The following is a 24,891-nucleotide window of genomic DNA, read 5'->3' on the forward strand; positions in this document are numbered from 1 at the left end:
TACCTGTAAGTTGCTTTGGATAAAAGCATCTGCCAAATACATAAACATAAACAGTTTGTGGCTCATTGTTCTCAGAGCCTTGGAGAGCTCTGTTATGGACGATGCACTTTGTAAGCACTGGAGAAGTACTGTGTACTTCTTTTTTTCTGAAATTCACATTTATTATTTCTTTTCAAAGACATGAGCAGTATTATAAATATTCTAACGTACCCATATTTTGCGCACTGTAAGGCTCACCTGATTATAAAGTACACCTTCAATTATGGGTCCATTTTGTACTTAACCCATACATAAGGCGCAGCTGATTATAAGGCATATGTATTACCTATTGTTCTCTGTATTATGTCCCTGTGTCAGCGGGAAATGGTCCGACGGTCAAGGACAACATAGTCGGTCATTTTTACACTTATAAACCTATAAACTGCACATTGGTCTGTATCACCCATCTCAGACTGAAGAACAGGCACTCACTGGGACATGGGCAACAGCTTTAATGATGATTCTTTTCCAATGTAGGAGAGCGAAGAGGCACGGCAAAAGTGAACGTGGCGGTGAGCGGCTCGAAGGGAGAGCGGTGAGTGATGCAGAGGGGGCTTAATGCCCCGACGAATGCTCGGCGCTCCCGGTAAATTCAAAATGGCGGTATCTGTTACAGATTTTGGAATCCGGAGTACACATAAAGTGCACCGGATTATATGGCGCACGGCCATTTTTTGTGAAAATTTAAGGCTTTAAGGTGCGCCTTCTGGTGCGGAAAATACGGGATTCTAAGATCTGTTTCCATAACTGACATTAGTGAGTCAGTAAGTAAACCTTGTACTTAACCACTTTCCTTCAACTGAAGTAACCATGGTAACCTATTACTCAACTGCTCCAGAGGCTCTAAAGGCCTTGATGGTGGCCAACTGATTGCCTAAAGATATGTTTCAATAGAAGCACAAATATTTCATTGAAATAAAAGTGATAAGCTCTGGAGTGATCTGTCGATTTCAGTAATTAATAGAGAGGTGCGAGCAGGGCTGCACATCATTTTCATATGTGTTTGTGTCTTTAGTTTAAAATAGATAGCCTCAGGCTAATTCAAACAAACACTATTAGAACACAGCTTATCACTCCATATGGTATAAAGTCCACAATTCTCACAAATAGCCCTCATTCCCAGAATAACGGTTAAATAAAAGTTAACTATTTTTCTTGTTCATACAATTCACAATCAGTAAAACACACAAAATTCAGAGAGTGTTTTGATAATTGTAAGTGATTATGTGCCTTTTCCGTGGCTGAAAACGGGGCCTCCAGCAATTCAACATTGTTCCATGAATAAAATCCATTACGGAAAACTTCATCAGTAAATAAGAGGTTCAATGTAAACTAATGCTTTGATATTGCAATATTTACATCATAAATGAAAAATCTTTTTATAACCTCAGAAAAACCACAATATGTCACAAAATATGTCACAAAATGTCCTGATTGGCCGTAGCTAGAGCTGTGCACCTTGCATGTGACTGCCTATTTATTACAAATTATACCTCTGTATTGTGAGGACAATCACACCTTGATTGGAACATTCTGTGAAAAAGCAGACAACGAGGACTGTGGCATGGGTCTTATACTATTTTTGAAGTCTAACAAAGCTGCTTGATGCGCTCTGAAAAGCTCTGAAAAAGTTATTTTTTTGTCGTTACAACAATTTTTCTTTCTTCACTTAACACACAAGAGAATCAAATATCCTCTTTTTTAATTTGTATTTCTTTCTTTATGTTATGCATGCAGCATTTTCCTTTGGGACAGCAAGTGCTGTATCTTGTACAGACTATAGAATTGTGATATTTAGATGACAGCATAGGGAAGTCGAATCACCTTTCCTTTCCTTTTCTTTTTTTCTTTTACTTTTTTTACATTTGAGAGCCATTGTTGTATGTCCTTCCTTCATACTTATTTCTCTTATATAAAGTTTCCTTTCTCACCAAGAAGACTTTTAACCATCTATATTACCTTGGATCTGTATCTATAAGCAGTTCTGAATAGGTGATTGAAAAACAAAGAAAAAAGCTCTCTTAACATCATGTAAGAATACAAGCTTGTTTGAGGGCTTGTGTAACATAAAAGTAATTGATTAATCCAAGTAAATGCAAAAAGTTATAAAATCAAATATCCTTGTCTCTCAAGTTGCATCTAGTCGCAGGAACTTAATGTAGGCATACTTCTAAAAACTCAGGGGAAAATAGTTGCAGATATTTAGTTATTAAGGTTATGTTCCTCTTTTCTTCCTTTTTGTGCTTCCATGGACTTCAGTCAATATTAAACCATAAATACTGTAGCCTTCAGAGCCATATCAAACAGGATTATATCAACTTTGTTCCTCTCTGCACATGCTGATGGATTACAGAGAGTATACAACTGGTGAATATAGGCTCTGAACAGGAGGTGACGCAGGCTTCAAAAACAAAGTTTTGCTTAATTCATCATCATGTTCTGGTTTTTTTTATAATTATGTTTCAGTTCAGAGTGGTTACCTCCTAATTGAGATTTATTTTAGAGTATGGATGTACAGTTCACAAACCAGTGGGTGTCACAACTTTAGCTACCTTCACTTCTTTTGTAGTGTGTCTACCAATGTCTCACATTGGTGGTTGTGATTTCCATCATGATTTGACTACTGTACTTGATTGATTTCTACTGGAAAAGCTTTTTACTGGAAAGTCAGTCCATTGTAGCTGATTGTTTCCTGTAAGAGAGAGTACCAAAGAGACTTTCTGTTGCCTTCTTCTTGATTTTAAGTACATTTTATTTTTATCTTAATAATTGAATATGTTAATAAAGCAATATTTATCTTTGCTTTGCTGAGGATGGAAAATGAGCTTAAAAACAATCATTGTGACATTTCAAAACTAAGTGCTTTGTTTTGCCCTTTAGATGTTTCTAGAAATTGGCTTGGAATCATAGTAGTGCCAACCATTATTTAGAGCTGACAAGCCCTTTTAATTAGTGTTCACCTAAATATGACCCACCTTTTGAAGCCTTGTCTGTAAATGTGATTAGTGTTGTAAAATGCTTTATCGTATGATGTGTTTACATTGTTTATTGGCCACCTGCATATTCAAATCAATGTACTATGGTTAATAGGGTTGAGTGCCAGATGGTTGGCAAATTAGGAATATAAACACAACTGCAAAACTGAAACGACAACGACATTAACCAAACTGGAGAAGGTAGGTACCCTTGGGTGACATAAATCGTCGCTGATTCGACTGGTGGTCTGTCCTTTGAACCGCAAGGACATGCTTTACATGTTTTCAGTACATGAGCACCGCTAGTGACAATGTATGCGCTGCTATTATAGAATATTTTGTTGCAGGACATGGATATGACGTGATATAGATATACTCTTTGCCACAGTTTTGGCATTACATCACGGCATGTTCGTTTGTTTCTGTTTGTCTGGTGATGTTGTCCTTCTGGTTCAAAGGACGGACCACCAGCCCAGTCAGCAACGAGTCATGTCACCTGAGGTTACCTAACTTTTCCGGTTTGGTTAATGTTACTGTAGTTTCTGTTTTGCCATTGTGATTTGCACTTCAGGGCCACCGTACAAACAGACTATTTCATTTGAACAGTATAGAATGCATTTTTCTGATTTAAACTTATGAGTATTGGAAAAATGTCTATAGACAGTTTAGTCTGTGTGCATACAGTTTTACAGATTTATCCCAAAGTCATATTTTTCTGTAAGGCAACAACTCCATAAAATCATAATGGATGAAAAGCTTCCTGAAACAACAGGAAAAGAAAAGAGAACCCTGCACAGGTAGAGCAAACCCAGAAGCTTCATATCAAAATCTCAAAGCCAGTCTGGCATCAAATGAAAGGACATAAACAATAGAGACAGCTTAAATTGGTTTTACTGGTGAAAATAATCATCTCAAAATGCTTCACACAACTTACAATGCCTGTTATGTGCTTGAATAATTGTACATGCGACTGTGTGTGGGAGAAACACGAGTGCCCAAGCATTTGGCATTGCAGTGTGTTTACACATTTGCACAGGCCTAAAATATGTTTAAATTTCTTAATCTTCAATACTTCCCAGGAATTAATATTGCACATCTTGTTATTAAATCACAAATTGTCTACACAAGAGAGCATAATGATTTTTCTGTCCTTGTATAGTGAGTGGATTTTGATGATCTGAGCCCCTGCAGATCCACACAGGTGGAGCACATACGGAAACTGTTATTGTGCAAACAATATAAACAGAGCGGGCCTGTCCTCCTGCAAACCAACTAAAGGGTCATATTTGTGTAAACTCCTCTATATTGGGGGTGAAGGCGTGTTGAGTCTCATTGCTATCACACCAAGACAGTGTCTGCTTTAATAACAGAAAGCCCTGATGGCCCAGTGGCAGGGGCTGTCTGACCTCTGGCGTATGTCCCCGACCTTTGACTTTATACAGTCTGTTTTCTTTCAAGCAATCGTTATCTGGGTCATTGATATCTATATAAGAGTGGTTAAAATGTTGACATGTTGGGGCAACAACCCCAAACCATTGTAAATTTTCCCTGCTTTGGCTCAGCTTCTGAACTCCCATTACCTCTCGTCTTTCTCATGATTTCATCTCTTTTCTTGTCCTGACTGCTTTCTCTCCCTCCGTGTGTCTGCACTGTGGCCCACATGAGCTGTCCACTTGTTCGTGGAGGACTCTGTGGTAATGCTGTGTGGCAGTGGCTGAGGACAATGGCCACCGGGTGTGTTGTGATGTAATGATCCCTGCCATTTCCTTTCAACTCCCTCTGGTCAGTTGAGAGGAGAACAGAATGGATGGTAACATGCCAAGTACAAACACACATAAGGTAGAGCGGTGTATGCTAATGGGGCCAAGCTTGGAACAGTTTCAGGCTCTTATGTTGTACAGGGAAATTAGCTGGTGACATGAAGTATAAACCACAATTGCTAAGGTGTATTTGGGCAAAACACTCAATCCCCAGATGTGGTGAAGCTGCTCAGCGTTGAGCTGTAGAAGACGGCGGCTGCTCTGTGAAGCTCTCATGTGTGAATGTATTTAAGCATAGGATTGTGAAAAACACTGGAAAAGGGCATGCTTCCCAAATGTTTTTTTTTTTGTTGATTAAATGTCACATTGGTATTTAAACAGCACAGTAGAATAGAGAGTTGATTGAGGCTCCATAGCATTGCTCTTAGGTACAGAATATTTTTTAAGCTGTATAGAGAAAAACTTTAATACGAGCTGTATTGCCATTCTAATTTGTTGCATGTTGTGAGATAAAAGGGTCAACATCAAGTATATAACATGATAACTTTAGGTAGTACAATATGTCTGTTTTATTAGTAAGGAGTCACACGAAAAAACAACAAATTGAATTTGTTAGAATGAGCGATGGTGTACCCCAGTGCGTCTTCCACATTTCTATCGTTTGCCCTGAGAGGACAAACCAAATGCTGTGAACAGATTTGAAAGGGTAGAGTGAGACAAGGTTATCCAGTTGGTTCCAGTCAGTAACTACATCATTATGGACACCTATAAATACTGCACACTGCTCCATCAGCCTACGATTAAGTTTTCTGATGCCAACCCTCCCTGTCCTGCCACACATATGTTTGGACAAATTCAGTTCAGTTGGGCCTGATGTAAAGTTAGAACGTAGAGGATTAATTAAATTAGCTTTGTTTTGTACGTAAAACATAGTCAATGCAGATACTAGGGAGAAAAAGTATGCATGTCAAAAGAAAATATCTTGTTTATATTGAATTTCTTTTTTTTAAATGGAAAATGTCTTGCTTTGTTAAGAAATATATAAAGATGTTGGCTTGGTTTTGATAGCTTTCACATAAAGAAAAAAAACAGGGAAGATAATTAGTGAAATTTTAAAGAGCAAAAATAGTAATATATTCATTATGGTAGATCTTCATTTTTGCTTTTCCTTTTAGTCGTGTTTTTCTGTCAACCGTACAATACATCTCAGTTTGATAGCAAAACCATTGCATGAACATGCTGTGAATGAGAACAGCAGTATACAACTATGAAAGCATACCAATGAAGTTGGAGGAGGGTTGATCTCAAGTTCAGCAGATAAACAAACAAACCAATGTGAAAACAGTCTAAGAAGCTGACGCTGGGCTGTTTGTGGTCAAGGCTTCTGCTGCGTCTCAGCTGCATAGCCTATGGCAATTGATTTAAGGTGCACTTGGCTTTATTATGTCTGCAGTCCAGCATGTCTGTTACCATATGCTCCAGATATAGCAGATAAGTTTTGAAGGAAGAATTGTATTTAGGATTCTGACTGGCTGTCCTCACCACAGCCAGAGGTTCATTGCAACTGCCAACATGAATTGTGCATGAAAATCCACAACAAGAACAGAAAAGGCAAAGAAACAATTGTATGAATATAGTATTTGTCAATGTACATATGCACAACAACAGTGCTCTGACTGTCTGTCAATCATGGTATATCTGCCAGGCCAAGAGCTGAATTTAATGATACGCAAGCAGCTCATCAATGACTGATTTCCAACTTACATGAAAGTGCTGTCAATCTAAGATTCATGTTTAGATCTGAGATAAAAAGAATATTTGCACTGAAAAGCAGCAGACACTGATAATGACTGAAAAGTATGCAATTCATTTATATGGTGAAGCCAGATGAAATAGCATCCTTTTCAGTAGTTGTTGCCATTCCAAAGAAAATTTATTTTTACTTTTCTCCAAAAATTGACAGAATATAAATCCACAAATCATCAGATTAACAAAACATGCAGATGAGAACAGGATATTATGAAAAAATTGCAAGCTGCATAGCATTTTATTCATGATAAAGCAACATGAGAAACGAGAATAAGTTTTTGAATTGAGACATTGAATTGAGCATTCCATTCAACTCTCAGGGAAACAGGGGACCCACATATCCAAATCAAAATCTGTTCAAACTGAAAGCAAAACTAATATGAGGGAAATTGTCCGTAATTAAAATGTACATCAGAACTTCTTGTAGAAAATACACCACAGCCTGCTCTTCCATCTGTTAATTACTCTGAGTGGCTTGTAAAGTGAGTGCCTTGGCACTACACTCATTTCGGGTACATTTAGTCAAGGAGGATAAAGTCAATGATGAGGCTGAGATTTGATTGTTTAAAATGAATTAGAAATGTTTCTTAAAGCATCTGCTGTCTGTCACCAAAGAGCCTGTTTGATAAATGTCCCACATATACCATATATTAAGACATCCTATTATTCACTGTGCACGATCATGCTCCTTTTAATTTTTTTCAAAACATAAGCGAATACAAAAAATTTAAATTTTATTTACTGTCAGAAAAATATAGTACTGTGTTATGTTACAGGGCAATCTACAGAAATTACATACTTTATATAATAAAGGAAAGAAAGAGAATCTGGCAACGGTTTGCTCATAGGCTACCGTAGTAGCTGTGGGATGTAACACCACAGTTAGGAAAGCAAATCTCTGTCTGGGCCCTGCACATGCACAGCCACACATTTAAATTTGCCGTCATGCTGAAATAGCTACAAAGACAAACAAACAACAAAGCAGGCTAATAGTCCAGGGCCTAACAAGAATAAGGGTGCCCTTTATCCTTTCATTTGTATATTGAACAGACTCACTTAAAGACAAAAAACAAACAAAAGTATAAAATCTTCTAACTTATCTGTAGTATGATTTTCTTTGTCAGATTGACATTTCTAAAGATCTGAATGTGGTGTTTTTGTGAAATCCATACATGTGCAAAGGTATTTTGTGTTGTATATATTACAGTGTCATGTATTGAAAGTTAGAATAGAACCATTTGAAAGGCTGCAAACCTCAGAGTTTTGTGCAATATTGCAATACTTTTTATTGGAGAAGAACCTTTCTGAGTCAAAAGCTGAATTTAATGATACACAAGCAACTCATCGATGACTGTTTTCCAGCTTACATTTTTATAGGAGAAGAACTTTTCTGAAAACGACTCTGAAACAGAAGCTTTCTGTGTGATGCAGAGATGATAGCGATAAGGTTATTCCTTATATCTCAATCTCTGATCAATGACATGCCACAGATGAACACTCTGTTCTTGTAATGTCATGCAAAACCTGTTATTTGTAATACAAAACAATAAAATAACTGCCCAGAGTAAATAAACATGTTTCAGTAGTTGCATCATAAAAATCCACCGCAGCTTCAATCTCCTCTGATTTACAGCCTGCACAAAGCTCATCTTGTTTTTATAAATATGAACTTGTACGTTGCCAATTTTACAGACAGAGCCAGGCAAAGCAAATGTGACACAGCAATAAACAATATGACTTATCTGTTATTACTTACCAGTTACTTACCAGTCTATCATCCTATTTTTTTTTCTTTCTCTGAGCTCTCACCGGCAGTAAGATCCAATCTAATCTTTATTCTTGTCCTGTGTCTTGCTTGTACACTTTATATTTTCTACCTCACTTCCACCAAAGGCGATGCCTTGGGGTCCTTGAGTCCATCTGCCACAGGTTTTTTTTTTCTCACCTAAACTACATTTGTTTTGAAAAAAGTGTGTTTTTGTAAATGTAATTTTTTTTATCATGGTGAAAGTGTGTTTTAATCTTATTGCTGGTGCATTACGTGGTACCATCAAGCAAAACGTTGTGGTGCCAGGATCAAAACCAAAGTAGTGAACTGGAATTTTGAGAACCCGTTGTACTTGAGGGCAGTTTCAGACCCAAGCATGTGCACAATCTTACTTAAAATGTGTGTATTTCAACTTGCAAATTTCAAGATGTATATTCATAATCAATAAATAAAATTATAACTTCAACTGCGAGGCATTGTGCTAAAACAGTCAGATAATACAACATTTGAACTACATATGCAAGAATAACAACAAGCTTTTCACTGTTTGCAAATGAACAGTAGTATTGTATTTTTTCGAACAAATGTATTGAGCGATGAAATCACTTTATCTGTAAGCGTCTTAGCTTTCTATTTATTTGACCAGTTAATCTCTCTGGGTTGGACATGTTAAAACAGTCTGACTAATATTCAGTACAGAAGATCCAACTGTCGTAGCTTTCTAAAGCTACATAGGAATTATCTCACAAAGTCATTGGTGAGGCCAGCAGAATTAGGGCATAGTTTTATGTTCATATACAATGTGTGGGCTGTAATGAACATAATTACCTGCACTTTATGTCTGCTGTTTCTCTTGCTTTGATTAGTTGGTCTTGTAGGAATTCTTTTGAGTTTCAGATTGTATTTAATAGAATCAAAACAGCGCAGAAGCTTCCATTTTAGCTCTTAGATTTGCAAATCAGCCTAAATTAACATACTCAGGTTGCACAACTGTTTGTTATAATGGTGAAGTTGAAGCCTTTGGTGTAATTTTCCAAAGAGTACCCCATCAAAATGAATTCTGAGTGCAATGATTCACCCTCAAAATGAGTTAAGTTTCTTTTCTCTTCCAAAGGGACCTGCTCACAGCAACAAAAGCATGTTTGCCCACTTTCATCTGGCCATCCCTTGCTAAACTGGGATCGCCCACACGTTCTCTTCTACACTGAAAAAGGATTTGCTGCTGCGGAGTCAACACATGAGCATGGAAATGTATTGTAAGAAATGGATGAGGTCTCTGTGCAAACTGAGTGTGCTTGTGATGTCTTTATCAGGACTATGCAAATACAGGCACGACTAAACCCAACAATGAATTGAATACATTCAGGTGGTGTTATGGTGCATGTAAGGATCTTCAGAAAAAGTTCTACTTCATTGACTGATGGCTTATTATTAACACACCCCAATAGTTGTTTTTTTTTACTCTGTCTTACTAAGTGCCATTCACAGCCACATATTCTAAAATAGAACTTCATCATTTGGTTGGTTATTTGTTGTTTTTGCAGTCAACCGTGGAGATGATGTTGTGATTAATGGGGTAGTGTTGATTTCAAAGACTTTCATGACTATGTGATGTATTAACATAATAATTGCTTCGACAGTCAGACAAAACAAATAAAACAAGCACATATTTGGTTTTCATACATTTACTCTGTCTATCCAGAGTTGACTTTTGGTCAGCCAGTTCAGAGAGTTTTGATTCTTCTTCTTCTTCCCTTTTCGTTAAGGCTTTCTTTTCTCTTTTCTTTGGCTTTTGTACCTTATTTATTCATTTATTTTTCTTTGCAGCTGACCTGATGAGAATAGCACCTGCCTGAGAAGGTCTCATCTTTATTTTGGTATGTGTAAATAATTTTATGAGTTTTAAAAAATGTAACACTGTGAAAATGCAACTTTGTCTTTACACCTTAGCAGTGGCTTTTCACACAACTCTCACCATCCTCTTTAGATAGTCAGGATGAACCAAGCATCGTTTTGACAAAAGCACCTGTTTTTTGTATATTTATTTATTTCCTTTTCATTTAGACTCAGTCCAGCTGACAATTGAACGTGTTCTGCTGCATCACTTAGTGTGACAAAGCAGAACACTAGAAAGTCCCACAAAGAATTTGCATTTATGTTTACCTGACTTTCTCCAGAGATGCAGATTGTAGAAAGAGACCTCAATTCTTAATTACACCCATTTGCACTTGCAGTACACTGGTGGAAAACCAGCACATGCTGACTGGATGTGGTTTTCTTTTATTCATAAAAACCTTTTCATACTTTTATTCAAATATTATTTGTTGAAACCTAAGCATAGTCTATCTATGAACTGTGAGCACAGTAATCTAAATGTACATCTAGCATATGCATTAGTCTACATTTGAGCCTAAGTTCTCACTTAAAATACCATTGCATATTAATTAATAATTCATTAAAGCCTTTATAGGATTTATATAGGCTATTTATAATTTAAGATTTAGAAAATCAGTCTTGTATCTCAGCCTATACTGGGAGTTTGTGATAAACCTTCCACGTACATTAATTAGGTCTCTTTATTGTGTATAACACTATGCTATTGGGTATGAACACTTGCCAAAATCCTTACAATCTGCAGGAATCAACAGTGTAAAACTTTTAAGTGTTTTCTTTTAAGTCTACAGCACTGATTGTCTCCTAGTACTGGTTTTGACAACACAAATCTGTCAGAACTGATATGCTTAGATTAAATCTAAGATCTGGCAACTTACTGTTGTACCTTTTATTCCTAATTACATTTGCTGGAGAAGAGACTGAAGAACAACTGTGGACTGTACATTTTATATCTGCCAATCTATCATAACTATTCACTATCTATTATGGATGTACATCAGTCATATTTGCACTTGTGTTGTGTGATCCCATAATGAGCCAGGGCTCTTTGGTGTGTCGTCTAAACAGCAGTTGTAAATGGAATGGATTAAATCTGTTGCCTGTTGGAGATCAGTGGTAATGAGAACAGTTAACCAGATCAAACCGTCATATAGATAATTACAGTTGGAATCAGTTACAAATGACTCTGATACTTCTGAAATCACTCTACATAAACTGTAAGCAAAGACACAGCTAGATTCTATTGTTCCCATCCAGAAGTTATCTGATGCAGTGTGGTTTTTCTTTGCATGTAGACCTGTGTCAGTTGTGTTATAGCACTGCTATCTGCCCACCAAATGAAATGCATTTAATGGAAAAATACCTTGATACAATTTTAACATGTCACATCTTCACACTCCACATTTTCACAACAAAAGATCATAAAAATATTTGGTGAGCTTACTAAAACGGAGCAATTACTCTTAATTTGGCAAAACAACTGTATTTAACATAAAAATAAAGAAATATGTAATGGCTTAATGAATGTAATCCCATTTTCTATTTTCTAATTCTGTTTCGTAGGTTACAAAATGTATTAACACTTCATTTGATAAGAGAATAATCTAAAAATTCATAAATGCGCAGGGATCAATTATCTGGGTAAATCTGCCATAACCTCAACGGAGTGGACTCAGTGATTTGCATCGGTCATGATACTTTGACATTGTTATTTTGGGATTAGCGCTCTTTCTGTTGCACCTTAATAATTGCTTATAGTGAGTTGTTTTTCAAGTTAATCAATGTGCAAAGGCCTTTGGGATGACCAGTAAGCCTGTACTAGGTTGTACAGCAGTTACAAATGTCAACAACAAATTGCCTTGCACATTTAACATGGGAGACTCACTGTGATATATACTGTAACAGTAGTTTTTCTCATAATTAAGGCTATTAGAAATAGTAGGTTATAAACTTTAAACCCTGAAATTTAAGTTTAAGAAACTATAGTTTAAAAAGTAGAACGAAAGGGCAGCTCTGAGGTTTTAAGTGTGAGGCCTTGTGAGAGACCATGAGGTCATGTGCTGCTCTTCAGATGTGCTTATTTAATTACCCTTATTGAATTCATTATTTATTTGCTCTGCTGAACCATCTTAACCTTGCTGCCCTTAAGCAAAAATAATTTACAAAGCAAAGGAGAGTCAGCAGAGACCTCTACTTATGGTGGGACGGCGAAGTTCACTTTGAAAAGTCATCAAGTGAAATTAATTTCAAGAGATGGACTTGAAGATATGAATGATGTTGTATCAGCAATCTTTCAGTGAACAGGTTAGACTACCAGTTACAGTATGACTCCAGGTGCTAAAAAAATAAAGAAGGCAAATGTATTTCCGTACATTTTTCTGATTTGATTTCAGTATTCAATTCTGTCTTCGTACTGTTATGCCATATACCAAATCAGTGTTCCCTGACAGCAATATTATGATGTTCCTGTTGTGGTCCTAGCTTGACATTTCTGTCATTGAGTATAATGGTACATGTCAAAGCAACTCATCACAGAGTTCATCCAGTGAAGACAAGCAACATGGTTTTGGCAAATCCCCATTGAAATTAGATGGATGACAAAATTCAGTCCTTCAACAGCATATCATCATCTCTTTAGCTAAAGCTCTTTAATGTCTGACTACAATGAGCACCATGTCACTTCAGTCATTTAAAAGTAGATCTTACCAGCATTAATGTAATTTCTTGATATTAAAACAGGCCCTAATAGCCTCTTTAGGTGAAGGCTGCTATCATATACCTATTGTGTGACATTTCCCTCTTTGGAAAAAACAAAACATATGACAGTAAAAAGAAAACATGGTTGCCTTTAAAGGAGTTAGTCCATAATTATGAAGACGTTTACTCATCCTTGCCAGTTTTTCTTCAAACAAATTGGGTATGATTGGATTAAAGACAGTTTTACAATGTCTTGTTACCAGGGAAGTTTCTTTCTTATGTTGCAAATTTACATCTCTTCAGAGTAATATGTTGCACAAGGTGAAGTTTGTTGATTGATACTGAGCTGCCAAAAGAGGGGGGGGGCAGTGTATTGAAATTAGTTATAAACCCTGAACATAGAGCACCTATCAGCTCCACTCCATTGGGCAAATGTGTCTATTTACTCCAAGTCCTTGAAGGGCTGTGCTTTTTAGTTTGCCAGTGACTGGAACACATCTCAAGGCCACATTTGCCTTCCATTGCCATGGTATTGTTGGCAGAACTCACTGGATAGTAATGACTATTTCTGTACACCTTTAGCATCCAACTCACTCATTGCAAAATGCACCCTGACTGAGAGAGAAAAGCCATGCACCAATTTGTGTGTCTGTCAGTCTCAAGGATAGACAGAAGCATAGCATATCAGTTGCATGATACTGAGGAAAGAATAGAAAAAAAAAATCTCAATTTACCACATCCCCATACCCACAGGCTTGCCACAGTGAAATCATTTATTCATTATGTTGGTCCTGCTCCTTCATAGATGATAAATTAATGATTCATGAGTTAATTCATACAGTAAATAACAAAAGGTGAAACAGTCCAGCTATACATTGAGAGCTCATCCATATATTGCACAACCCCTGTCACTAACCTCTGCATGGTTCATATACACATAAAGAATTCATGAAGCACTTGAACAGACCTTTATTTAGTTTCAGATGCCAAAACTTGCCATCCAATTTTCTGTTTGCATCGTACATTTTGAAAAAAAAAATTTGCATAAATAAATAGTCAGCAAAAGCTACCCTTTATTTTTTTTTAGTTTAGACCTTCAATGAGTTTTAGCCTTCCACTTCTCATTAGTATTGACTATGATTCTGTGGCGAATGAGTGGGGTTAGCCATACAAGACATGGACATATAGTGAGATCAAACTGAATTATAAAGTAGCCCTGAAAAATTTGGGTCAGTGATGGATTCCTTTGATTTTCTTTTTTTTTTTTCTCAGCTCATGTCCATTTGAGATAAAATAAAAAAGGGGTAAATTTTTTTGTGTAGAATTAAGCCTCTGGTTTTGAATGTTTCGTCATTTAAGTGTTAGAGTCAAATGAAAAAAAGCAAAACATTTTCACTGGGAATATGAATTGTTAACCATTAATCTGCCACGCATTTGTGTAACCTATAATAATTGCTCTGTTAGTTCTATGTTCACACTGATTCTACAACCACACATCCTGAAAAGATACTTCAAAGAAATACCCCCGCCAAAAAAAAGTCCTCTTATTTAGCCAGTATTTCAATAGGATGTAATGATGCATTAGGAATATAATCCTTTTGGAAAACACATAAACATACTAACATGTATTTTCAAATCCATTATCATTGCAGCACAGCTGGGTAGTTGACCTTAACACTAATGTAGGATCAAATGGTTTGCATTTGTTAAAAAGGAAAATGACTGTAATTGTCTACCTGCCATTACCAAAGTCACTCCCATAATGACGGATCTGGAGAACTGTAATTGAGCTTAACCGCAAAGCACTTTTTGTGTTTAGGCAAGAAGAGTGTCAGCACAGACATTTTTTTCTTAGCAATCTGTAAATCCACCTCATGTGGTGAATTGCAGGAGGTGTGGAATAATCAGGACCTGTGACCTCAGCTCAAAGAAAAACAAGCAGTGAACACACACAACAACTCTTTTGACATCATAGGGGTGTGAAACAACAGCATTATCCAGCCACCATTCATCTGCTTCCCTATTTACCCCTTATTTTTATTTTTTCTAATTGGAGATTGTGGATATACTTGGCACCCTCTATGTCCATTTCTCACAGTGAACCACTTGCAGGTAAGAAAAAAAAAGTACATAATGGCATCCACTTTTTTCAGCCAATTAACTGTGAAGTATTGTGTCACTATTCATTTGTGATCATCATGTGTATTAGTATTAGTAATGGGAGATAAATACAACAGGTGTAGGCTCTCTCTCACATTTGTGGATGATAAAGTTGCAGCTCGACATCTCTGATTACAAGCCATTAAAAAGAAAAGGACGCAAGCTGCAGTTAGTTGCATCCATCATTACTAGAGAGCATGTATTCTTTCTACAGGCACTGAAAATCTACAGATACCTTGGCTTTTTTTTATTGAAATTTAACTACATCATGCAGACATTAACAGATAGCATGTAGTGAAATCTTCAAACAATCAACAGACTTGATTTGAATAGATACTTACTCAAAGGTATATATTTTTTGTTGGGTTGGCACTATTTTATACATGTTGCATTTGTATCCTAATACAATGGTGCAGTTTGATAAGTAATGATATTTGTATATCACCATCGCACCAAATCATGACCTTTTTAATAAACCAAAGCAAGTTGTTTTGGTGTCTAAACTTACAAAAATGTTGAGTGAGAATAAAAATGTAATAATAATATTAGTGTCACAAGGGAGTGCTATGTTATGTCTAATGAGAAACAACAGTGTTGTCACACTGCAGTCAAGTCATCCAATCAATCATGGGTAACCCAGATGGGTTTGTTAGCTTATACCATACGTTTGATTGTTGTTAATACACATTGCCAGAGCACTCGTATAATAATAGATTATGGATGTCCCTGGTTTCTAGAAACACAAAAAGAACCATTGTAGAAAGTTTGTCTGGTTTGTGGTTTCTTGAAGAAAAATTAGTTTTAATTTCCTTCTATTTGTTGTGACTGGAGTGCACCTAAATTTGTCCATAGTGAAAAGAGATTTTTTTTATTTATACCATGGATGGATGTTTCCAAGTTTCCGCAGCCTTATAATGACACTAATACATTTTGGAAATGTGGATATATGCACCTACCACACATTTTCTAGTTAAAATGGCTTCAAACGATTATGAATTTTTTGATACCATGACATAGAGGTGACAGGGTTGCATTTAGACTCAAATTTGCATATTAGGTTTACTTGTGTTAGAATAGAATATAAAAATACTTTATTCATCCACTAGTGGGGGATATTCGAAAAGACCAGACACATGTTAGATCACATTATACTACATACAGTATAATCTACATATTTTAATGGCTGTTTTATCTACAGTATGAAATAAGGACATTCACAGTCACACTAGCTTATCCTAAAGTACTTGGTTTTCAACAAAAAAAATTTCAAAAAGTGATTCATAACTGTTATAAACACCCAGTACATACTTTAGTTCACTTAAACAGACAAGAAGGTTCTACAATCCATATGCAAGAAATTAGGGTTCAAGTCATCATGTCGTCTATGATAACCAAAAGGCTGCAGTCAGAGGTTGATCTACAGTGGTTCACCATGTTATAAAAGTGTGTGTTAGTGGGCCTACAAGGTACCTTGAATGGAAAAATCCATCCGTCAAAGACCATATGTTACTTTTGTTACGCAGCCTCAATGCTCTCAAGGCATTTTTCAGCCAACACGTAGAACAGAGTTGGCAGCTTATGTTTTTCCAACCGCTAAATGGATCACTTCATGTTAATTCAGGTGAAAACATTAAATGCGTGCTGCCTAATTTCAACAGAATTGTTTCCAGGTGTTGGCGCCCAGATGTACTGGCACATGTTTCAGCATTTCGTACCCCATTCAAAGGCTTTTACAGACCACACCAACCCTACAAAGATATGTGCTAATGTTTAAGCAGTTCTGTATGCCTTTCATAATAGCTATTGTGATGGTGAACTACAAGTGGGTGTATTAACCCAGACTCAATACCACACTGTAAAATTTAATTAGTAAACCTTCCCTTGAAAAAGCATGCAAATTGAGAGCCATCAAGTAAACTAAATAAACTGGAACATAAATTGTATGCTGTATCAATACAATTAAATATAACTTAGTAAGAATGAGCAAGATGCAGATATGCTAATAAGTAACAACCAATATAAAGTCAACTAAATTATGTAAGTCAGGACAACCGCTGTTGGAATTTGGAATAGATAAATCATTAGTCTTATTGATTAATCACATAGGAGCAGCATGCATGTAAGTCTCAGTGCTTAGCAGAACAATTTTTCAATTGGAATTTTACAGCTTTGATGCAACATACAGTTGTATCAAACAAAGACTAGACCTGGTGTGCTGCCTCTGACTCCTCTTTTGGGGAGCTTGTGGTTTCTTGAAGAAAAATTAGTTTTAATTTCCTTCTATTTGTTGTGACTGGAGTGCACCAAAAAAGCCTTAGAAAAAACAACCATAGATTTCATACTCTTGAAGTGTGGACTGTGCAACTTGCCTTTGTTGTACAACATTTTCAGTGTATCAATAGTGTGTTCTATTCATTCAAAGCAGTCTGTATGCATGTGCCATGACTATGAATATGATGTTATGCTATATGTCTCCCATTCTCCTTTTCATGCACCCTTTTTTAAAGGTCAGAAGTGCAACAAAGGCATTTTCATCTAATGCATACTGGGTGGCATAGTAATACGAAATTTGACAGAGTATTTCCTGTCATATATTCTAAGGTGACTTTCTTCTTTGAAAAAAAAAAATATAAATCAGGTTTGTATACCGTCTCCATTTTAAGTGGTTTCATGATGGCTCGTTCATATAGTAAAATAATGAGAAAACAACTTATTTCTAATTAAAAAATGCCAACAAAATCACAGATTCTGTTTGAAAAAGAATAAGGATTAATCAAGGATGAATTTATAACAGGCGAATTCCCTCAAGCAAGAACTGAAAGTCTTTTAGCTGGATAACATTATCACTGGATCATGTTTTATGAACAAATTTGTCTGCCTTAACTTTCTACCTTATAGATTTCTACATCTCATCTTCCCTGTAAGACTAAAAAGGTGTTCATACTTTTCAAAAACACCTTCTGATCTTCAGCAGACCCTGACTTATGATATTTGTATCAAAATGATTGACTGCTAAAGTAAAAGAAAAACATGTCTGAAGGTGTATAATTGTGTGACCTAAACCAATGTCTAATTTATTGAGAACATTTTTACAATGTCACTGTTTTAAGTATGTCTTCATCAGAGACAAATTAAGTGATACTTTGTCCATTAGCACTTAAATAAGCCTGAAGAACTGAAAAGCACGTTGGACCCTGTGTGAAGTGTCTGCCGACAAACTACCATCTGGCAGGAAAATTAAATGAGAGTTCAAAGACATGGGACCATTTATTTCAAGCGAGTAAAAAATAAAGGGAAAGAAGCCTTTGCAGTAATCTTAGAGCTGCCTGTGGAGTGATAGAAAGATCAACTAAACAGGGTAAGCTGTGGGGTATTTCTATTCTAGTTAACAAATAGTAGTGTTAACTAGATAAAAAATTAAAAATTAAAAAAACATAAATTTTAGGTGTGTACCCCTTAAGAATAGTGATCTTTTTTTAATTTGCAAGATGTTATGATAGAAGTCTAGGTGTATCTAGTTCTAACTTTTTTTTTTTCAGCAGCATTTCACAATACCCATTGAGACATCAATTGAAAAAGGGAGTGGAGTGGCAATCTCTTCTTAGGTGCCTTGTCTCTATCATTATGTCTTTCTTCCTTGTTGTCAGAGGCAAAAGTAGCTGCAACCCACTCAATATAGCTTTGGGGGGTCAGTCCCCAGAAGCTGGGAGCTAGGTTTGCTAATCTTAGAGATGCAGGCTGCGATTAGACAGAGAGGCGGGAAAAAGAGCCATTGTGATACCAGAGATTAAGAAAGCACAAGATGGAGGACATTCATTGGCGGACTTTTCAAAATCCTATAACAAATGTCTTCCATCTCATGGAAGTTGAATGTCAGTGATTTCGCAAGACACCAAATGAACGGTAGGAGCCACACCCACCAAGTGTCACTACATCTTTTTGGGTACTTTTATTATAGTGCAGAACGGTGAAACAAATCAGTGTACTACAGTAAACTATCTTTTCATCTCTATCTCCAGCACATCCTCAGTGCATTTTGAATTCTGACTCCAATATTCAACCCTCTGTAATAAAATATTGATAGGGCAAGCATATTCTGCAAAATATAGATAAAGTAGTCCTTCTGAGGTCAAAGCAGTAAACAAACAAATGTAAACAGCTGTGATATGGGCTGAAGGATGTCTTTAAATATTGAATAATGTGAGTAAATGTAGCTGTTAAGGAACAGGACGTTAACTGCCACCCCTTTCTGTTTAATTTAGTCACCTTCATTACTTTGTTAGAACAAGACATAACACTATTTTCAAGTTTTTTGAGAAAGTTGTGATATATGTGCACAACTGGTACAGCCAAGATAGAGAAGTAGATTACATTCTGAGTTAACAATTGTAAACAGTTATCATCGAATACTTAGCTTTTTATTTAGCTTTTTTTTTTTTAGTGACTTCATCAAACATTTTAGTTTACAGTTTTACAGCTTAGTTTCTGCTCCTAAATTGTAAAACTTAAAATTTAGAAGCAGGGGAGCAGAGGGGAAACATCATTATATTTTTTTTCTTAAAGTCATGTTCTTGAGCCAACATTGATTAACTGTAATTAAATCAAATTGTCACCTAAGTCATCCAGCTACAATATTTATTGTCAACAAATTTACTGAGTGAGGAAATTCAGTGAAGAAAGTCCAATGCGAGTCTGACCTCCACTGCTACTGAAACAGCTGGATGAACTATCTACTTTTTGTTAGGTTAAGATATTCTGAACCTAGAGTGAAGAATACTTACCCAAGAGAAGGAAACACTGCATTTAACAATCAAGTGACACAAACTGGAATTCCTTCATCACAAAGCTGGTTATAAAACCATATGAAGCTGTCTGACAGTTGTCTGTGACACACATTTATGTACTTCAAGGGTGCTGATCAAAAACACTTTAAAAGGCTGATAAAGAAATTAACAAAGGTATATATTTTTTAATTTAATCAAAACCAGAGGTGAAAATCAGGGAGGTGAAGTGTAAATCCTGGATAATAGGAGGATGAGAGCATGAAATGTCCCCGTTCACTTTTTCTTCACAAAAGAGGAGCTGGGTTTCAGTTTGATACTGAAGCATATTTTCAATTTATGCTCAGCTTATCTTTGTAAAACCGAATGAGCTAAAACTGAATTGCCAAATTACTGATAGTTTCAGGTGCTGGGATATTTTGTTCACCTATTCATTTTTGGTCAGGCTCGTTACAAGTTGTTGAGCACGGATGCTGTAATGTTAGAATAGTGCCTTTTAAGTCCCATATTCACTCAGCTTACATGTGGTATCCCCTTAAATTTTGAGATAACTGTATTTATCACTAGTCCGGCTTCCTCCCACCGTCCAAAAACATGCATGTCAGGTTAATTGGTGACTTTAAATTGTCTGTAGGAGTGACTGTGAGCGTGCACGGTTGTTTGTCTCGTTTGTCTCTATGTGGCCCTGTGATGGACTGGCGACCTGTCCAGGGTGTACCCCGCCTTTTGCCCGATGACTGCTGGGATAGGCTCCAGCCCACCGGCTACCCGACCGACGGCTTGACGTTATAGAAAATGGATGGATGGATGGATGTATTTATCACCTGAACTTTATTCTTTTCAAGAGTCATTTCCCCTAATGGATGATGTTGCATGATCTTCAGGAGAATCATACTGAGTTCAAGAAATCTGCCAAACTAAAAACCATGGTTCAATAGGAATTTTTGTTCAATACATTTGTATTAATCTAACGACTTTGAGTTGTTGTCAACCGTAGAATTACCAGATTCAATGCTGCTGTCATGGTTTCACTTTACGTAGCCAAGAGTTATGTATGAGCTTTTACGCTCTTAAACCCATCTAATTGTAAGTACCAGCATGCACTGTTAGAGAAGAGTGTATTTTGCATTGTGTTTCAGTTACTCAAGTGTTTGAACATTATGATTCACCAAGGCATATGTATGAACACCCATTTGCTTGGCGTAAGTGTGAGCCCTAGTTAATGTGAGTGATGGCTAATAGCGGCATAATAATGAGATGGAGAGGCGCTGTGGACACAGCATTCTTGTGAGCGATTTTCACCCATTAAGAGATGGATCTCATCTCTACCCAAGCAGAAGTGCACTGCTTAATTGGCTCATTTCATCATGGACAAAAAGCTTTAATTGGGTGACACATTGAAAGATGGATGGACCAGTTGTCCTGGAAAAAATATAGGTGGCATCTGAGGTGGATGGTTTGGTGTGATTAGTGTGTGTGTCTTTTAAAGCAAGTGGAGGTTTGAAAAAGATTATTTTTAATAGACCTCATTAGATAAAAAAGAAATGTATTGCAAAGAAATGGCTGTAATACTATAATGTGTTTGCCTTTGTGAAGGTACTAGAGACTTGAAATAGTAGAACGTGTTTGCAGGAGATGCTGGACGTGGGTGCTGAGACTGCAGAGAAACAGAGCAGCAGCCTACACATATTGTTGAGATGGATGGATGTGGAGCAAACTGACTAATGGAATTTCTCTTGAACATTTGGTAACCTCTAAGTGCATCAAGATGTCCATCTGCTTCAGTTCTCTGCATCGGAAGGTACAAGGAAGATAATGACTTGCAAATTTTTTCGCACCTTTGTGTTCGGTTATAAAACAGCGCTGTCTTTAGATGGCCTATAACAAAATCATTTCATTTGCAGGTACACCAAATGACATGTCGTAGAGATTACTGTGTTACTATTTACCTCGACAGAAACATGGATGTTCCTATCTGAAGGGAAATTCAGACAAGCTTTGTTTCATTTTCTTTATTTGTTTCAGTTAATTTTCACTCACATAATTGCAGCACCATATAGCTATAATGACAGGTATTTAGATCTGTCACCCTAGTCAATTATTTTGCAGACAAAGATGGATTAGTTATGTTTCTCCATTATCATTAGTGAGGCCATTATCACGACAGATGTTCAGAAATGTAAAAACCTACATTCATTCACCCCAGAATCTCATCCAGTAACATTGGTTTATTTTTTTCTTATCTACTTAAATAAAATTAGAAGAGAAATGCTAAACTGAAACAACCGACTTTGATAGCTGGCATAAGAAGACTGAAGAAAGCGGAATCAGATCTTTTTATGTTCACTAAATGGCAAAAATGCAACAGTTTAGTCTGGTAAGTGTTTGATTTCTTTGGATATATTTACTGTGCTAGTTAAAGACATAGAGTTTTCCATGTAAAGCATTGAATGACTAGAGGACAATACCCCTTCAAATGTACTTAATGTTCAGACTTAAATCTTTCCAGTAAGTGCATGTACTTTTTCCAAGTCATAATTACTGTTTCAAACATATGAAATATGTACCGCTGTGACTACAATTCACCCTACTAGCTTGGGGCAGCAGGTGTGATGCCTTCATTTATATTTATGTTAGCAGAGGTGTAGCATAGTTAGCTCAGTGGCCAGTTACCAAATGTGCAATAGGGATGTGCACTAAATTGTGTCAGCAATTGAAACAAATGTTGCATGCGGTGTTAAGACTTTTAAGTAAAGTTGTACTTATTTCTTATACTAAAGATCTTTGACTCTGGTGGAAACTACATTGCTCTTTTGTCTTGTATAAATTACACACTCTATTGCTTTTTATAATCTCAAAACAAGACTCACTGCCCAGGCGGCATTCATAATTATTGTGTGAGAATGTGCACTCGTGCCATTGCTCTAGCTCACTGTGAGTTCCTGAAATGTGTTTGCTTAATTCCCCTTCATGTGTTAGACTATTGTGTGTGCTACATTTGTGCCTCTTATTTGTCCCTGTTCAGTCTGACTGCGTTTTCTGGCTGCTGGATAAAATATGTTGACTTTTTTAAATTGAATATAATGTTATTCTATCATATTATTGTGTGTTGTTCCCCCGGAGGCTTGCTGTACACTTCTGTATGTATGACAAGTATTTGAGGGACGAAATTTAGTACAAAAGAAATGTTGCAACCTTATATAAACTTGAAAATCTGTGTATTGAAGCAAAGAAATATCCTATCTGCGTTAAAAATGTTGCCTATAGCAAGATAAATGCAAAGTAACCCATAGACATGAAGGCTATTGTCATACTGTGTCCATCACAGCCATTTTCATGCAGTTTCTTGAGATGAAAACCAACTGATTGCCTTGCAGCCAAGAAAAAAACTGCACATTATAGTATTTTTTACACTTTAAAGATGTAATTTTTGTTGGAAAAATGTTCTTTGCGATCTTGAAGTTGATATTTTATAGGATGTAATGATGTTTAGCGTAAAAATATCTCTTTGCTGCCAACTTAAAGCCTCCTAATTTATGTCTTAATGTGTGTGTGTATATATATATATATATATATATATATGTACACCGTACATTTGTCCACATCAGCCAAACAAAATAATGGCATAATTTATAGCTGTAAATTGTAAGATGGCAACATCTCCTAGAATTATTTAATTCATTTTAATTATGCATTTTGGAAAAATATAAACCTTAGCATGTATTTATTTTGTAATTTTAATTTTCAACTAGTGCTTATTCTAGAGTGATAGGACTGTGTTAAACCTTGTGTGAGATGGTTTCTAACTTGTGTTGTTTTGTATGGAAGTTTGCAAATGAATCCTTTCATCATTCTTCCCATTTCCATTAAATGGATGTCATTGAATAGGACCAATACTTGGAGAAGTTTGGGGGAGGGAACTTGCATATTTATAACTAATTCTCTCATGAGATAGGTTTGCCCTTTGCTTCCGAGTAGGCCATAGAAACATTGTTGGTAGCAAAAAATACATATAAAGCAAAATGCTTATCCTAGAATGAGTGTTGAGGTTGTCCATTACAGGCTACTATAGAAACTTGGTGGCACAACATAAAAAACTGTGTAGATGAGTTTGTTCCATCTGTAAAAAAAAACAAAAAAACATCACAAACTGTTGCACAGAGAAACATTAATCTGAGGTTATGTTGCTGTCCACTTGATGAATGACATTCCAATAATTACGCTGCTTTTAGGTTTATTTTGTTCCCCTCCAACACCCCCTCACTACACAGCAAACACACTATAGTCATTAGTAGCACACTTATTTTGTCTGTCTAGCGATTGATCTCGAATGAAATTGGTTTCCATCTTTTTGCTGAGGGCAGCTGACTGATAATGGTTGAATCAGCAGTGATGATGGCAGTGATAGAAATGATGTAGTTGCAGATTGCTGAACCAAAACAGTAGGCAAAAAGATGGTAAAACTGTCTGTGGGGATGAGAGAAACTTCAGAGTGAGGTGAAGGTTCGCTGTGGTGCCAGTAATGTCCAAGACATTTGCTTGCAATGCATTGAGCTTGTGACGAAAACTGAAGAAAAAGAAATGTGTAAGAAGTTTGATAAAATATTTTTTTCTGAATCATGCATGGAAAGATGACGTGTTTGATAACAGTATCAATATTACAGTGTGTAATTACACTACCCTACATGACAGAGACTAAATCTGACACCTGCTCTGCTCAACTTGGCAGAAAAGAAGGGGGCCCAGGTGCTCTCTGTGTCTTTTCTTTCTCTCTGTCTCAACCTCCTTTCTGTTTCTGTGTGTTTGTGAGTGTGTTTCTGCTGGTGTTTATGAGGAGGAAACAGCTTGTGTGCATATCCCAGTGGTGTCTTGCACAGGTTTTGCCCAGAAGCTAGCGACCTATTTTTCTCAGCATTAAACCAAGTAGAGACTTGAACACAGAGAGAAGCAGAGCAAGATGGGGGAGGAGGGGTGCAGATCAGTTCCTCTGCTTTCATTCAGACTTGTGG

General features: G+C 36.5%; 1 protein-coding gene across 2 annotated transcripts in view; it reads left to right on the forward strand.

Moving 5' to 3' along the window:
- The window catches only part of lingo2 (leucine rich repeat and Ig domain containing 2), a 194,824-nt gene that overhangs the window by 66,069 nt on the left and 103,864 nt on the right, over positions 1-24,891 (forward strand). The window contains exon 1 of one of the 2 annotated variants that reach the window (XM_072395262.1): positions 10,179-10,228. The exons of the other annotated variant lie outside the window; for it this stretch is intronic. The gene's annotated coding sequence lies outside the window, so the exon portion shown is untranslated. Of the gene's footprint in view, positions 1-10,178; positions 10,229-24,891 lie in introns of those variants that run through there. 2 annotated transcript variants of the gene reach the window in all.

The sequence above is a fragment of the Leuresthes tenuis genome, unplaced genomic scaffold, assembly GCF_036924035.1.
Source record: "Leuresthes tenuis unplaced genomic scaffold, fLeuTen1.0.hap1 SCAF_11, whole genome shotgun sequence".
Classification (NCBI taxonomy): Eukaryota; Metazoa; Chordata; class Actinopteri; order Atheriniformes; family Atherinopsidae; genus Leuresthes; species Leuresthes tenuis.